Source organism: Pristiophorus japonicus, chromosome 4, assembly GCF_044704955.1.
Source record: "Pristiophorus japonicus isolate sPriJap1 chromosome 4, sPriJap1.hap1, whole genome shotgun sequence".
In the NCBI taxonomy this organism is placed as follows: Eukaryota; Metazoa; Chordata; class Chondrichthyes; family Pristiophoridae; genus Pristiophorus; species Pristiophorus japonicus.
The window spans coordinates 23,560,684-23,577,674 of NC_091980.1; positions in this window are offsets into that span (position 1 = coordinate 23,560,684).

Here is a 16,991-nt window from a genome sequence, read left to right on the forward strand (position 1 = left end):
GGGTCGGCGCCATCCTGGGGACAAATGGGGTGCTCTGTGGTGAGGGGCTTAGGGCCAGTACCTCCAGAGTGGAGGTGGGAATGACCGGAACAGCACTAGATGGCCTTGGGGTAGAATGGCTTCTGGAGCGTGGCGATGCAGGTTCCTCGAAGTCCGCTCTCTCATCCGTAGAGAACAGACCCAGCGGATTGACGGGCGAGAATCGGAGCTCCTCAGCACCATATGGACGATTGTCCGGCGAGTCCAGCCCCGCACCCCCACCTTCTGGCCTCTGTGGTATTGCCCCGGGCCATGCTGCTGGCTAAGCTGCAAAACACAAATGAGATTATTAGAGGAAAAGGGGGTGTCTAGGGTCACAAGGTGATTCCAGCATATGCACAACAAAAGCACCACCGCTATCAAGGTCATCACAGACATCACATTTCATTACCATCAACACATTGTACATTGCAATGATTTTCATTAGGCCAGCATTATTTATAGGACAATTTTAGAAATCATCTATCATATATGATTGATCAGATATGGGGTGGGTGTGGCATCTATCGACCTTACAACACGCAATGGTGTAAACTTTACTCATGTCGCTTCACTTTAGGGTCTGCAGATGCTTGCATGGCCCTCCGGGGGTGCTTCCCCATGACTGTGAGCACCCGCTCCTCCGTGTCAGTGATGTCACTGATGATTGGTGGCCCTCCACCCGTTCGCCTCTGCACGGACCTCATCATCGATAGCTTCTTCTGTAAAAGGTGACAGGACGACATGGCATGAGATCATTGCGTGATATCATTGCTAGGTATTGTCACAGAGACTGATACAACACACATAACCGACAGATGTAATCATGATTATTAAGATAATTATCATTCTTTACCTAAAGACGTGCAGCGTAACCGCAGGCTTTGACGACAACTTTCCCGCTGATATTCACTTATGACTCTTACAAATCTAATTATATAAATACATAAGTACATGTAAATAAATGTAATACTTTCTCTTGCGGATCCCACGATATCATTCCATCGTTTGTGACATTGGTTTCCCTCACACACATCGTTGGTCGGCAACGAGACCACCTCGGCTATCTTGGCCCATATCTTCTGGTAGGTATTTGGAGTGGGCTTCCCATGCCCTCTCTGGGTCAAGTCAACCCAGCGTAATTCGACCTCCTGCAGGAGGGAGTCATTTGCACCATCCCCGAGAACCTCCTCGCTCTTTTGCGCCCTTCAATATGCTCCTCTCCCAGCTCCCTGCTCTCGCCAGCATCAATCTCCACAGCGTGCTGTGCCGCTACCTCCTCTCCCTCCATTATAGGCCAAATTCGGGCAAATGTCTGGCTGGTGACAGCTCTAAAGCTCTAAACTCTCAATCCTTCCTCGCAATGCAGCCACACCACACCCACACACGTCTTCAGTTCCTCTCAGCTCCCTCGCTATCCGTCTGTCTCCTCTTCTGCGCATGTCATGATGCCCCTTGATCTCCTGAATAGCGGGAATCGAGCGTTGCCATGCTGTTGCTAAGGACGGTGACACTTTACGGCAGAAGGTCAGAGAGATTTAATGCTACCGCCCATTTCATATCGCTCATGGTAACACCTAATTTCAATAATGGAGACTCGGGGCTTTGAGAATAGGCAACAAGCCGGCGATCTGAAAACCCATTTTTACTGCCCACGCCAGAAATACCGCCCATTTTTGGGCGATCTACACAAAAGTGTAAATCTGGCCCATGGACTTATTTTGCCACATTTATAAATGAAACTTGACCACTGGTTTTCTGCTTCAAAGAAGAAGCCTTCGCTCTCGAACAGAACTTTACGAAGATGGTGTCGAACTTTGTCTCATTCTCGGCTGAGCCTGAGGAGAGTTTTTCACGAAGGGCAACCCTTGATCTACATTTTGACTATCGACAACTTTAGGCTGATTGTCTGCCTGACTCGGACTCAGACTTAAATTCTGACTTTCTCTTGGACTTGTTTCTAGTACATCTTATGTAGGATTTGTTACTGGTACTCTACTGGTAACAAGACTATCTGACTCATCAGAAATAATTGAATCATTCCAACTTTCAACTCCTTCCACATCTGTAGGTAAAATATGATCAATGTGAACAAACCTAACCTTTCCATGATCAAACATCTCAACCAAATACGAATGCCATTTTGAGGCCAGGTGAACACAGTCAAAATCGACCCCAATGTCTTTACTTTCTCTACAAAAATGGAGATTGGCAGGGGATGGGGGCTGCGGAGAGTGTCTTATGCTGAATATTGATTTTGATTGATTTTATAAATAGTAATGTCTTTTCTGCATTGCATATTGTCTTAAAAAGTGCTTAAAAAAACTCACTATCTTTAAAACAAATTCTGAGCCATAGTATTTTATATTCTTACTGTGGCTCAGTGGGTAGCACACTCACCTCTGAGTCGGAAAGTTGTGAGTTTAAGTCCCACTCCAGGAACTTGAGCACATAAATCTAGGTTGCTGCTCCAGTGCAGCGCTGAGGTGTTGGAGGTGCAGTCTTTCGGATGAGACATTAAACTGAGTTTGGTAGGTGTTAGGGCGGGAAGGTGGAATTGAGGTTTTCAATGGAGGAGCAGGCTCCAGGAGACGTATGACCTACTCCTGCTTCTAATTCTTATGATCTTCTGTTCTCATTCATCTAGTGGTAATTTTGAGCTTATTACCAATTCGCCAACCAGTGGAAACAATCTTTCATTATTGATGATTTCAAAACTTTTCTTAATTTAAAAAATAATTATGATATTTGCCCCTTCCTGCTGTTCCAGTTTGCATAGTGTTTCAGATTTTTACAGAATGTCACCACTCAGACAGGTGATTTTCCGCTGTATTCAATTTGGATAAAAAACTGTAGTAACTGGAGGTTGACAGTTTCCAAATCTAGGACAGGAGTTAATAAAGAGCATGCAACTGATAATAGTCATCCTTTAACAGTCCACAGTGATGCAAACATACACTTACTATTTTAAAAAGATGTATTTGTCAGTCAGACTCGAGAACTTCTCCCGGACTGACAGTTGAAATCTACGATAGTTTGCCTGCAAGTTTACAGTCCGTTTTAAATCTATTTATTTTCATATGTTCTCCCCTATTCCCTCCCTCCGTCCTTTATTCCAGTTGTGGCAATTGTATCTGCATTTTCTTGCCATTACCATTAATGAAACAGCAGCGCTTTGCAAAATGAGAGGTTATTTGGCAACTGGAAGTGGCTGCCTCCTAGGAAAAAGGGCGGTGATTAATGCCAGTAATTGTTCTCTTGTTCTAAGCCATTGATGTAGGAGTGCAGAATAATTGATGCCTACAGGAGGGTTATCAGTCAAAAGAAAGACAATTAGCAGGAAGAAACAAGACCCAGGACACAGCGTTGATAACAAATTATCTCCCAGAACCATCCATAAGGAGTGATTTTATTGGACCACAAAGTAGAGCTCTACCTGATTATACTTACTTTCCAGTTTAACAGATGATGGCACATTAGTCTTCAAGTAAAATTGCAACTGAATATTGCTTTCCCGGCTTTCGGCCGCTCGAGTTCTAGAATTTCATAGCTTCTTGTTAAAAAACATAAACTGATTAGGTTCATAACAAGGTTCTGTGTTAACCTTCTCTTTCCCAGTCCCAGTGAAGCAGTCGTTCCATCAGTGCTTCTTCCAGCAATCGTGCTGCAGTCTTTATTTTTGAAGATTGTTTTACCGACAAATTTCGGGGGGAGTTTATTTTTTGTGGCACCGCACCATTTTTAGATTTCTCTGGGATGAACAGGATTGATGCCCCAGCTCACAGGAACACATTTTTAAAAATGGAGCCAGTTCAACTTTGCTAATTCACTCAATGCAAAGCTGGACACTTCCATCTCGTTGGCCCCACCTACGCACCCGCCCCCCTCCCCACCCCACTCCCGTCCCCATCACTGGAATTGATTGGTTGAAAATTGTTGGGCCTCACAAGGCAGGTGAAAAACGTCGTGTCCCAAGCATCTCCTAGGACTGCAACATTGGGCCACAAGCCACCCACATGAATTACTGAAATGGAACCAGCTTCACAGCAAATTCAATATTACATGATTGCAAAGTGCAGCTTCACTGCGGCTTGTCCAAATTAGATCATGCGGGAGGTTTTATTTGCTTGATGTTGGCAGTGGTGGGGGAGGGGAGGTGTACAGTGCTCGCCATTTTGTCCCAGAAATGAGGGAAAGCCGCAACAGAGAAACGCTTGGTGGGGAAACAGGTTCATTGAAAATGTTGTTGTGGAACAGGCAAGAGAGTTGGGTTTACAAACCAGGTGTTGGAAAAAAACTGTTTAAAGAGGTAGTTAATAAGCACGAAATTTGAATGAAGCTCGAGTTTTTTGAAAAGTCCCGAGACTCTCCAGGGACTGCACAATGTTTGTCAGATGGCATTCAGTTTCATCATTCCAAGAGTCTTACACCTTATACTATACAAATAAAGAAAGACTTGCATTTATATAACACCTTCCACGACCTCAGGACATCTTGAAGCACTTTACAAGCAATGAAGTACTTTTGAAGTATAGTCACTGATGTAATGTAGGGAACGCAACACTTTACAGCTAATGAATTCACTGTTATAATGTAGGAAACTGCACAGCAAGCTCCCACAAAGAACAATGTGAAAATGGCTAGATAATCTGTTTCAGTTATGTTGATTGAGGGATAAAAATTGGTCAGGACACCGGGGACAACTCCCCTGCTCTTCTTTGAAATAATGCCATGGATCTTTTATGTCCACCTGAGAGAGCAGACAGGTTTAATGTCTCATCCAAAAGATGGCACCTTTGACAGTGTAATACTCCCTCAGCACTGCACTGGAGTGTCAGCCTAGATTTATGTGCTCAAGTCTCTGGAATGGGACTTGAAACCCCAACCTTGTGACTCAGAGAGGAGAGTGCTACCCACTAAGCTGTACATTAGAAACATAGAAACATAGAAAATAGGTGCAGGAGTAGGCCATTCGGCCCTTCCAGCCTGCACCACCATTCAATATGATCATGGCTGATCATTCAGCTTCAGTACCCCATTCCTGCTTTCTCTCCATACCCCTTGATCCCTTTAGCCGTAAGGGCCATATCTAACTCCTTTTTGAATATATCTAACGAACTGGCCTCAAGAACTTTCTGTGGTAGAGAATTCCACAGGTTCACAATTCTCTGAGTGAAGAGGTTTCTCCTCATCTCGGTCCTAAATGGCTTACCCCTTATCCTTAGCTATGACCCCTGGTTCTCAACTCCCCCAACATTGAGAACATTTTTCCTGAATCTAACCTGTCCAATCCCGTCAGAATTTTTTATGTTTCTATGAGATCCCCTCTCATTCTTCTAAACTCCAGTGAATATAAGCCGAGTCAATCCAGTCTTTCTTCATATGTCAGTCCTGCCATCTCAGGAATCAGTCTGGTGAACCTTCGCTGCACTCCCTCAATAGCAAGAATGTCCTTTCTCAGATTAGGAGAGCAAAACAGTACACAATATTTAAGGTGTGGCCTCACCAAGGCCTTGTATAACTGCAGTAAGACCTCCCTGCTCCTATAATCAAATCTTCTCGCTATGAAGACCAACATGCCGTTTGCCTTCTTCACCGCCTGCTGTACCTGCATGACAACTTTCAATGACTGATGAACCATGACACCCGCGTCTCATTGCACCTCCACTTTTCCTAATCTGTCACCATTCACTTAATATTCTGCCTTCCTGTTTTTGTCACCAAAGTGGATAACCTCACATTTATCTACATTATACTGCATCTGCCATGCATTTGCCCACTCACCTAACCTGTCCAAGTCACCCTGCAGCCTCTTTTCATCCTACTCACAGCTCATACTGCCACCCAGCCTAGTGTCATCTGCAAACTTGGAGCTATTACATTCAATTCCTTCGTCTCAATCATTAATGTATATTGTAAATAACTAGGGTCCCAGCACTGAACCTTGCGGTACCCCACTATCACTGCCTGCCATTCTGAAAAGGACCCATTTAATCCTACTCTTTGCTTCCTGTCTGCCAACCAGCTCTCTATCCATGTCAATACATTAACCCAATACCATGTGCTTTTATTTTGCACATTAATCTCTTGTGTGTCAAAAGCCTTTTGAAAGTCCAAGTACACCACACCCACTGGTTCTCCCTTGACCACTCTAATAGTTTCATCCTCAAAAAATTCTAGAAGATATGTCAAGCATGATTTCCCTTTCATAAATCTATGCTGACTTGGACCGATCCTGTCACTGCTTTCCAAATGCACTGTTATTATATCTTTAAAAATTAATTCCAACATTTTCCCCATTACCGATGTCAGGCTAACCAATCTATAATTCCCTGTTTTCTCTCTCCCTCATTTTTTAAAAAGTGGAGTTACATGAGCTACCCTCCAATCCATAGCAACTGATCCAAAGTCTATAGAATGTTGGAAAATGACCATCAATGCATCCACTATTTCTAGGGCCACTTTCTTAATTACTCTGGGATGCAGATTATCAGGCCCTGGGGATTTATTGGCCTTCAATCCCATCAATTTCCCTAACACAATTTCCTGACTAATAAGGATTTCCTTCAGTTCCTCCTTTTTGCTAGACCCCCGATTCCCTAATATTTCCAGAAGGTTATTTGTGTCTTCCTTAATGAAGACAGAACCGAAGTATTTGTTCAATTGGTCTGCCATTTCTTTGTTCCCCATTATAAATTCACCTGATTCTGACTGCAAGGGACCTACATTTGTCTTCACTAATCTTTTCCTCTTCACGTATCTATAGATGCTTTTGCAGTCAGTTTTTATGTTCCCTGCAAGCTTATACTCTATTTTCCCCCTCCTAATTAAACCCTATACTCTATTTTCCCCCTCCTAATTAAACCCTTTGTCCTCCTCTGCTGAATTCTAAATTTCTCCCAGTCCTCAGGTTTGCTGCGTTTCCTGGCCAATTTATATGCCTCTTTCTTGGATTTAACACTATCCCTAATTTCCCTTGTTAGCCACGGTATACCCACTTTCCCTTTTTTATTTTTACACGAGACAGGGATGTACAATTGTTGAAGTTCATCCATGAGATCTTTAAATGTCTGCCATTGCTTATCCACCGTCAACCCTTTAAGTATCATTCGCCAGTCTATCCTAGCCAATTCACGTCTCATACCGTCGAAGTTACATTTCTTTAAGTTCAGGACCCTAGTCTCTGAATTAACTGTGTCACTCTCTATCTTAATGAAGAATTCTACCAGATTATGGTCACTCTTCCCCAAGGGACCTCGCACAAACAAGATTGCTAATCAATCCTCTCTCATTACACAACACCCAGTCTAGGATGGCCAGCTGGCTAGTTGGTTCATCAACATATTGGTCTAGAAAATCCTCCTCCATCGTATTGCTACAAGTTTGGTTAGCCCAATCTATGTGTTGATTAAAGTCACCCATGATAAATTCTGTACTTTTATTGCACACATCCCTAATTTCCTGTTTGTTGCCATCCCCAACCTCACTACTACTGATTGGTGGTCTGTACACAACTCCCACTAGCATTTTCTGCCCTTTGGTGTTCCGCAGCTCTACCCATACAGATTCCACATCATCCAAGCTAATGTCCTCCCTTACTATTGCGTTAATCTCCTCTTTAACCAGCAACACTACCCCACCTCATTTCCTTTATGTCTATCCTTCCTGAATATTGATTGCCCTGGGATGTTGAGTTCCCAGCCTTGGTCACCCTGGAGCCATGTCTCTGTAATCCCAATTACATCATATCCATTAACAGGTATCTGTGCAGTTAATTCATCCACCTTATTACGAATGCTCCTCGCATTCTTTTCAGTCAGATTCAGGTGAATTTATAATGGGGAACAAATAAATGGCAGACCAGTTGAACAAATACTTTGGTTCAGTCTTCACGAAGGAAGACACAAATAACCTTCTGGAAATACTAGCGGACCGAGGGTTTAATTAGAAGAAGGAACTGAAGGAAATGCTGATTAGGCGGGAAATTGTGTTGGGGAAATTGATGGGATTGAAGGCCGATACATCCCTGGGTCCAGATAGTCTGCATCCCAGAGTACTTAAGGAAGTGGCCTAGAAGTAGTGGATGCATTGGTGATCATTTTCCAACAGTTTATCAACTCTGGATCAGTTCCTATGGACTGGAGGATAGCTAATGTAAAACCACTTTGTAAAAAAGGAGAGAGAGAGAGAATGGGTAATTATAGACTGGTTAGTCTGACATCAGTTGTGGGAAAAATGTTGGAACCAATTATTAAAGATGAAATAACAGCGCATTTGGAAGCAGTGACAGGATCGGTCCAAGTCAGCATGGATTTATGAAAGGGATATCATAACAAATCTTGCTTGACAAATCTTCTAGAATTTTTTGAGAATGTAACTCATAGACTGGATGAGGGAGAACCAGTGGATGTGGTGTATTTGGACTTTCAAAAGGCTTTTGACAAGGTCCCACAGAAGAGATTGGTGTGCAAAATTAAAGCACATGGTATTGGGGGTAATGTACTGACGTGGATAGAGAACTGGTTGGCAGAGAGAAAGCAGAGAGTCGGGATTAATGAGTCCTTTTCAGAATGGCAGGCAGTGACTAGTGGGGTGCAGCAGGGCTCAGTGCTGGGACCCCAGCTATTTACAATATACATCAATGATTTGGATGAAGAAATTGAGTGTAATATCTCCAAGTTTGCAGATGACACTAAACTGGATGGCGGTGTGAGCTGTGAGGAGGATACTAAGAGGCAGCAGGATAACTTGGACAGGTTAGGTGAATGGGCAAATGCATGGCAGATGCAGTATAATATGGATAAATGTGAGTTTATCCACATTGGTGGCAAAAACTTGAAGGCAGAATATTATCTGAATGGCGGCAGATTAGGAAAAGGGGAGGTGCAATGAGACATGGTACATCAGTCAATGAAAGTTGGCATGTAGGTACAGCAGGCGGTAAAGAGACAAATGGTATGTTGGCCTTCATAGCTAGGGGATTTGAGTATAGGAGCAGGGATATCTTACTGCAGTTGTACAGGGCCTTGGTGAGGCCTCACCTGGAATATTATGTTCAGTTTTGGTCTCCAAATCTGAGGAAGGACATTCTTCCTATTGGGGGAGTGCAGCGAAGGTTCACCAGACTGATTCCCGGGATGGCAGGACTGACATATGAGGAGAGATTGGATCGACTGGGCCTGTATTCACTGGAGTTTAGAAGGATGAGAGGGGATCTCATAGAAATATATAAAATTCTGACAGTACTGGACAGGTTAGATGCAGGAAGAACGTTCCCAATGTTGGGGAAGTCCAGAATCAGGTGACACAATCTAAGGATAAGGGGTAAGCCATTTAGGACTGAGATGAGGAGAAACTTCTGCACTCAGAGAGTTGTTAACCTGTGGAATTCCCTACCGCAGAGAGTTGCTGATGCCCATTCATTAGATCTATTCAAGAGGGAGTTAGATATGGCCCTTAGTGCTAAAGGGATCAAGGGTATGGAGAGAAAGCAGGAAAGGAGTACTGAGGTGAATGATCAGCCATGATCTTATTGAATGGTGGTGCAGGCTTGAAGGGCCGAATGGCCCACTCCTGCAACTAATTTCTATGTTTCTATGTTTCTATGAAACACAGAGCCTTCTGGCTTGTTTTTTTTAACATTCTTTGTCCTTTTAGAATTATGTTGTAATGTGGCCATTTTTGATTTTTGCCTTTGATTTCTCTGCCTCCACTTTTCCTTATCTCCTTTCTATCTTTTGCTTCTGCCCCCATTTTACTTCCCTCTGTCTCCCTGCATAGATACCCATCCCCCTGCCATACTAATTTAATCCCTCCCCAATAGAACTAGCAAATACTCTCGCGAGGACATCAGTTCCGGTCCTGCCCAGATGTAGACCGTCTGGTTTGTACTGGTCCCACCTCCCCCAGAACCGGTTCCAATGTCCCAGGAATTTGAATCCCTCCCTCTTGCACCATTCCTCAAGCCACGTATTCATCTTAACTATCCTGCTATTTCTACTCTGACTAGCACGTGGCACTGGTAACAATCCTGAGATTACCACCTTTGAGGTCCTACTTTTTAATTTAACTCCTAGCTCCCTAAATTCAGCTTGTAGGACCTCATCCCATTTTTTACCTATATCGTTGGTACCTATATGCACCATGACAACTAGCTGTTCACCCTCCCCCTCCAGAATGCCCTGCAGCCGCTCTGACACATCCTTGACCCTTGCACCAGGGAGGCAACATACCATCCTGGAGTCTCGATTGCGGCCGCAGAAACGCCTATCTATTCCCCTTACAATCGAATCCCCTACCACTTTCGCTCTCCCATTATTTTTCCTGCCCTTCTGTGCAGCGGAGCCACCCATGGTGCCAAGAACTTGGCTGCTGCTGCCTTCCCCTGATGAGGCATCTCCCCCAACAGTATTGTACAAAACAGATGATAAAGACGGACGGAGAAAGACCAGCTGGTCCATCAGGTCTGTCCCTTTCAGCCATGTTACAACTAGGCAACAGAACATCGTTGGTCTGGTCTGTAATCTCCTCCTGCGAAAGTGCAGCTGTGTATAACGTGACTTGTCTTATTAAAAGGTTACAAAGTCTAACTGTCAATGGACGCAGGCTGAGGTCATGTTCATGATAATTGCAGATTGGCAAGCGCACAAAATGATTTATTTTTCTCTCAATCACCGGGAATTTATAGTTCCCATGACGATGTGAGCGAAAACCCGGAACTTGCGATCTATCAAGGTATACCTTGAAAGATCACATGAACTGACTAGAAATTCACTTTCGCTGGTGCAGAGTTGGGCTATATTCCCAACTACTGTCCAGCATTTGCCCACAAAAGCCTTATGCCTGCTAAAAGCAGGCATCGGGCTTGCTTTCACAAGCATAAAGGTTAATATAAGTCTTAAATTAATCATAAAAAAATTATACACAAACACTTAAAAATAGTATATACAAATATTGGCCTGGATTAAAATGTTTAAAATTATTTTTGAAAACGTTACATTTTTATTGCATTTGCTGTAATAAAGGGACCATGAACTAAACTTGAAAATCAGAACATTTATTTTTATTACAGTTGTCTAAATTGTTTAATTATTTGTTGATTCCAGTAGGGTTTATGGGGATTCCATTGATAAATGGAATCCTCCTTTCTCATTGGAGGACTGGTCCCATGTGATCCCAGGGATGTTTCCGAACTGCCTGCGTCCCAGGGATCCCTGGACCTTTACACAAGCATATGTCTGGAGGCCCAGGACTCGAACTCTCCGTAGCTTTGGATCCAGGAGGTAAGCCCATACATCTTTCGCAGGTCAGCGGCGTACTCCAGAGGTATGCCTCCCACCGCAAATTCAGGGCCAATGTTTTCCTTTGTGGTTTGAAGTGTAATGTCTGAGGACTGACAGGTGCATACTAGATGAAAGAGTCTAAAGAAATTGGTGTAAGTTTTTGTACACATCATGTACGCAGTACATTCTCTCTGTCGGCAGTCCGAGAGGCGGGAGTTCGTGGCGTCGGTGAGGCCTATAAAGGGCCAGCGGCAGAGGAGAGGCAGCTGCAGTCCGAGAGGCGGGAGTTTGTGGCAATGGTGAGGCCTAGAAAGGCCCAGCGGCAGCGAGAGGCGGAGCTTGTACAGCTGCAGCAGGGAGAGAAGGCAAAAAGAAGTAGAAAGAAATCAAAAGGTGACGTCACAGCCAAGGGGGTAAGTGATTGGCTGGTGATTGGTGAGTAGCTTTCCTTTTTATTTTTTATATCAGTAAGTAACCGTTTAACATTGTTGTTGCCAATTTAAGGGTATCTAAGGGTTAAGTCATGGCAGGAGAGCTCGGTCACGTGATATGCTCCTCCTGTACCATTTGGAACCCAGGGACACTTCTGGTGTCCCTGACGACTACATCTGCGGGAAGTGTATCCTCCAGCTCCTAACGGACCGCGTTGCGGATTTGGAGCTGAGGGTGGAGTCACTCTGGAGCATTCACGATGCTGAGAATGACGTGAGTAGCACGTTTAGTGAGTTGGTCTTACCGCAGGTGAAGGGTCCACAGCCAGCGAGGGAATGGAAGACCAGCAGGAAGAGCAGTGCAAGGAATGCAGTGCAGGGGTTCCCTGCGGTCATCCCCCTGCAAAACAGATACACTGCTTTGGGTACTGTTGAGGGGATGACTCATCAGGGAAGGGCAGCAGCAGCCAAGTTCATGGCACCATGCCTGGCTCTGCTGCACAGGAGGGCAGGAAAAAGAGTGGGAGAGCGATAGTGATAGGGGATTCAATTGTAAGGGGAATAGATAGCCGTTTCTGCAGCCGCAACCGAGACTCCAGGATGGTATGTTGCCTCCCTGGTGCGAGGGTCAAGGATGTCTCGGAGCAGGTGCAGGACATTCTAAAAAGGGAAGGAGAACAGCCAGTTGTCGTGGTGCACATTGGTTCAAACGACATAGGTAAAAAAAGGGATGAGGTCCTACGAGATGAATTTAAGGAGCTAGGAGATAAATTAAAAAGTAGGACCTCAAAAGTAGTAATCTCGGGATTGCTACCAGTGCCACATGCTAGTCAGAGTAGGAATCGCAGGATAGCACAGATGAATACGTGACTTGAGCAGTGGTGCAGCAGGGAGGGATTCAAATTCCTGGGGCATTGGAACCGGTTCTGGGGGAGGTGGGACCAGTACAAACCGGATGGTCTGCACCTGGGCAGGACCGGAACCCATGTCCTAGGGGGAGTGTTTGCTAGTGCTGTTGGGGAGGAGTTAAACTAATATGGCAGGGGGATGGGAACCAATGCAGGGAGACAAAGGGAAACAAAAAGGAGACAAAAGCAAAAGACAGAAAGGAGATGAGTAAAAGTGGAGGGCAGAGAAACCCAAGGCAAAAAACAAAAAGGGCTACTGAATATAAAGGGGCTGCAGGAGGGGTCAAAACTAAAAATCATGGTTTAAAAACTAGGATTAAAACACTATACCTAAATGCACGCAGCATTCAAAATAAAGTAAATGAGTTGATGGCACAAATCATTACAAATGGGTATGATTTGGTGGCCATTACAGAAACATGGTTGCAGGATGGCCAAGACTGGGAATTAAACATACAGGGGTATCTGACGATTCGGAAAGATAGACAAGAAGGGAAAGGAGGTGGGGTTGCTCTGTTAATAAAGGATGATATCAGGGCAGTTGTGAAAGACGATATTGGAGGCATGTGAAAAAGGAACGGCAGTAGTCATGGGCGATTTTAACCAACATATCGATTGGTCAACTCAAATCGGCTGGGGTAGCCTGGAGGAGGAATTCATAGAATGCATACGGGATTGTTTCTTAGAACAGTATGTAACAGAACCTACAAGGGAGTAAGCTATCTTAGATCTGGTCCTGTGTAATGAGACAGGAAAAATAAATGATCTCCTCGTAAAAGATCCTCTCGGAATGAGTGATCACAGTAAGGTTGAATTTGTAATACAGATTGAGGGTGAGGAAGTTGTGTCAGAAACGAGCGTACTATGCTTAAACAAAGGGGACTACAGTGGGATGAGGGTAGAGTTGGCTAAAGTAGACTGGAAACACAGACTAAATGGTGGCACAATTGAGGAACAGTGGAGGACTTTTAAGGAGCTCTTTCATAGTGCGCAACAAAAATATATAGCTCATTGAATGTAGTCAAGTCACAGATAGATAGATTTTTAACCAATAAGGGAATTAAGGGTTACGGGGAGAGGGCGGGTAAGTGGAGCTGAGTCCACGACCAGATCAGCCATGATCTTGTTGAATGGCGGAGCAGAGTCGAGGGGCTAGATGGCCTACTCCTGTTCCTAATTCTTATGTTCTTATGTTCTTATGTTCTTATGTCAGCTATTATTGAAATGAGACCCGAGCACCTATTTCGGATGATTCTCAGGCCGAGCTCTTTGGCATGCATCACAGTCTGTTCTTCTATCCATTTCTTACCTGTTATTGGGCACAAGCCAACATCTCCCTCAGTATGCTTGAGAAGCAAAGAGGGATTAGATGGCATAATGGAGAATGCATTATTGTGATAGTACTCCTTTTGCCCTCTCTGAGAATAAAGTTCATTAATAAAATATTAAAGTAAAACATATTAACTGTCAGAGAAATGACATGGAAAAGACCAATAAACTATAGAGCAGTATAGCCAAATAGCAGACTGCAAGTCAGAGGAGGTCAGAGCTGAACTGCTCAGTGGTCTAGTGAGACCATATCTTGATTATTGTTATTGTCCATGAATAATTAAGAAACAAACGCATTTTTCAGCTGCTGGAAGGAGTGTAAGGAAGAGCTAAAGACTTGCATCTTTCACGAACACCAGACATCTCAAAGCGCTTTACAGCCCATGAAGTACTTTTGGAGCACAAATACAAAAGCAAAGTACTGTGGATGCTGGAATCTGAAATAAAAACAGAAAAAGCTGGAAATCTCAGTGGGTCAGGCAGCATTTGTGGAGAGAACAATAGAGTTAATGTTTCAGATCGATGACTCTTCATCAGAACTAGCGAATGTTCAAAAAGAACAGATCCTTAAAGAGCACTGAAAGGGGGAGGGGAAGAAAGAACAAAAGAGATGGTCTGTGAAAGGGTGGAAATTAGGAGAGATTAGAGAGACAAAAGGGATGATAGGCCGACTGGAAATGGTAATGGCAGAAGTTAGAAAAAAGGTTAGTCTCGTTAGGGTGTGAATGGCGGGATAATACCCAGCTGCCATTGGAGACAAAGAGAAAAAAAAGCATAAGATTGGCAGTAGGGGTGGGGGGAGGAAGGGAGCAACAAATGGGCAGATGTTATGTTCTGAAATTCTTGAAGTCGATGTTGAGCCCAGAAGACTGTAAAGTGCCTAAACGAAAGATGAGGTGCTGTTCCTCAAGCTTGCGTTGAGCTTCATTGGAACAGTGTAGGAGGACAGAGATGTCGAAGTGGGAGTGGAGTATTAATGTAACAGGTGACCGGAAGCTCAGGGTCACGCTTATGGACTGAACAGACGTGCTTGCAAAGTGGTCACCCAATCTGCATTTGGTCTCTGCAACGTAGAGGGGACCACATCGTGATCAGTAAGTATTAAGAAAGCAATAGCAGGACATTTAGAAAGGCATAATTCAATCAAACAGAGTCAGCATGGTATATGAAAGGGAAATCATGTTTGACAAATTGGCTGGAGTTGTTTGAGGATGTAACAAGCAGGGTGGATACATAGAAACATAGAAACATAGAAAATAGGTGCAGGAGTAGGCCATTCGGCCCTTCGAGCCTGCACCGCCATTCAATGAGTTCATGGCTGAACATGCAACTTCAGTACCCCATTCCTGCTTTCTCGCATCCCCTTGATTCCCCGAGTAGTAAGGACTACATCTAACTCCTTTTTGAATATATTTAGTGAATTGGCCTCAACAACTTTCTGTGGTAGAGAATTCCACAGGTTCACCACTCTCTGGGTGAAGAAGTTTCACCTCATCTCGGTCCTAAATGGCTTACCCCTTATCCTTAGACTGTGACCCCTGGTTCTGGACTTACCTAACATTGGGAACATTCTTCCTGCATCTAATCTGTCTAAACCCGTCAGAATTTTAAACGTTTCTATGAGATACCCTCTCATTCTTCTGAACTCCAGTGAATACAAGCCCAGTAGGTCCAGTCTTTCTTGATAAGGGGGAACCAATGGATTTGGTGTATTTGGATTTCCAGAAAGTGTTCGATAAGGTGCCACATAAAAGATTACTGCACAAGTTAAAAGATCACGGATTTGGGGGTAATATATTAGCATGGATAGAGGATTGGCTAACTAACAGAGAACAGAGAGTCGGGATAAGTGGTTCAGTTTCTGGTTGGCAATCAGTAACTAGAGGGGTACCTCAACTATTTACAATCTATATTAATGACTAGGATGAAGGGACCAAGAGTAATGTAGCCAACTTTGCTGCTGATACAAAAATGGGTGGGAAAGCAAATTGTGAAGAGGACACAAAAAATCTGCAAAATTCATAAGAAACCACCCCCCCCCCCAGTGTTTGGGCTCATTCGAAAGGAAATTTAATTTGGGACTATCTACAGAAACGTTCGGAATTCTAAAGTGCTTATGGAAGAAACTACGAACTTTAATAGAATTTTGGATTTTAAAAGATAAACTCAAGGCTGTGGGCGGACCTACAGAACGAGCAGGAGACAGTCCAATTAAGTGAAGCTACCTGGGTGTGAGGACGAAGCTAACCTGTCTGGAGGGATGAGTATTCGAAAATCCTACCCCCACAAGAGACATTAACAACACAAAATCACCCAGAGGTAGCTACCCATCAACATGGGTCTGGACAACCATTTCAGCATATACATCACAAAGAGGCCCAATCCAGCCTGTATGTGAAAGACTAAGCACAAAAGAACATTGCAATTACCAAACTAATATTTCCATCAGGAAACAGTTTTCAAACATCAGTTCACCCAAAACATATGAACTTTTAATGAGCCCTCCAAAATATTATAAAGAAAAGCCAAGCCCACTAAAATTATACAAAGGATTTTGAACAGATTTGGCGGCAAGATTAGAACACTGAAATCGTATAACTGGCCCCTGTTTTCAACAGACATTAGGTGGTTGCTAGGTAGCTACAAGGCTGCTACTACCTCAGATGCCATACTATACCAGGTGCTATACTGCAAGTATGTCATCAAGACAAGGAGAGAAATCAACGTGACAGTTGTAAACTAACTTCTCCAGCCTCGAAGTCCTGAAGTCCTGAAGGAATGAAGAACATCATCATCGCAGCAGCGACCGACCACAGTCAACGTGGTATCAAGGGAAAAACAACCGGGATCTACCATTAACTATCAAAAGGATTGGTAAGCATAGTCCCTGCCTGCCCTGGAGTCTAAACTAGCTAGAATTAGGTATTGGGAGGTGGGAGGTATAATTTACTGTAACCCCCTTTGAATGTGTAGTGCGTCGTACTTTATTAGAATGATTTTAAGTTTAACCTTGTACCCTTCCT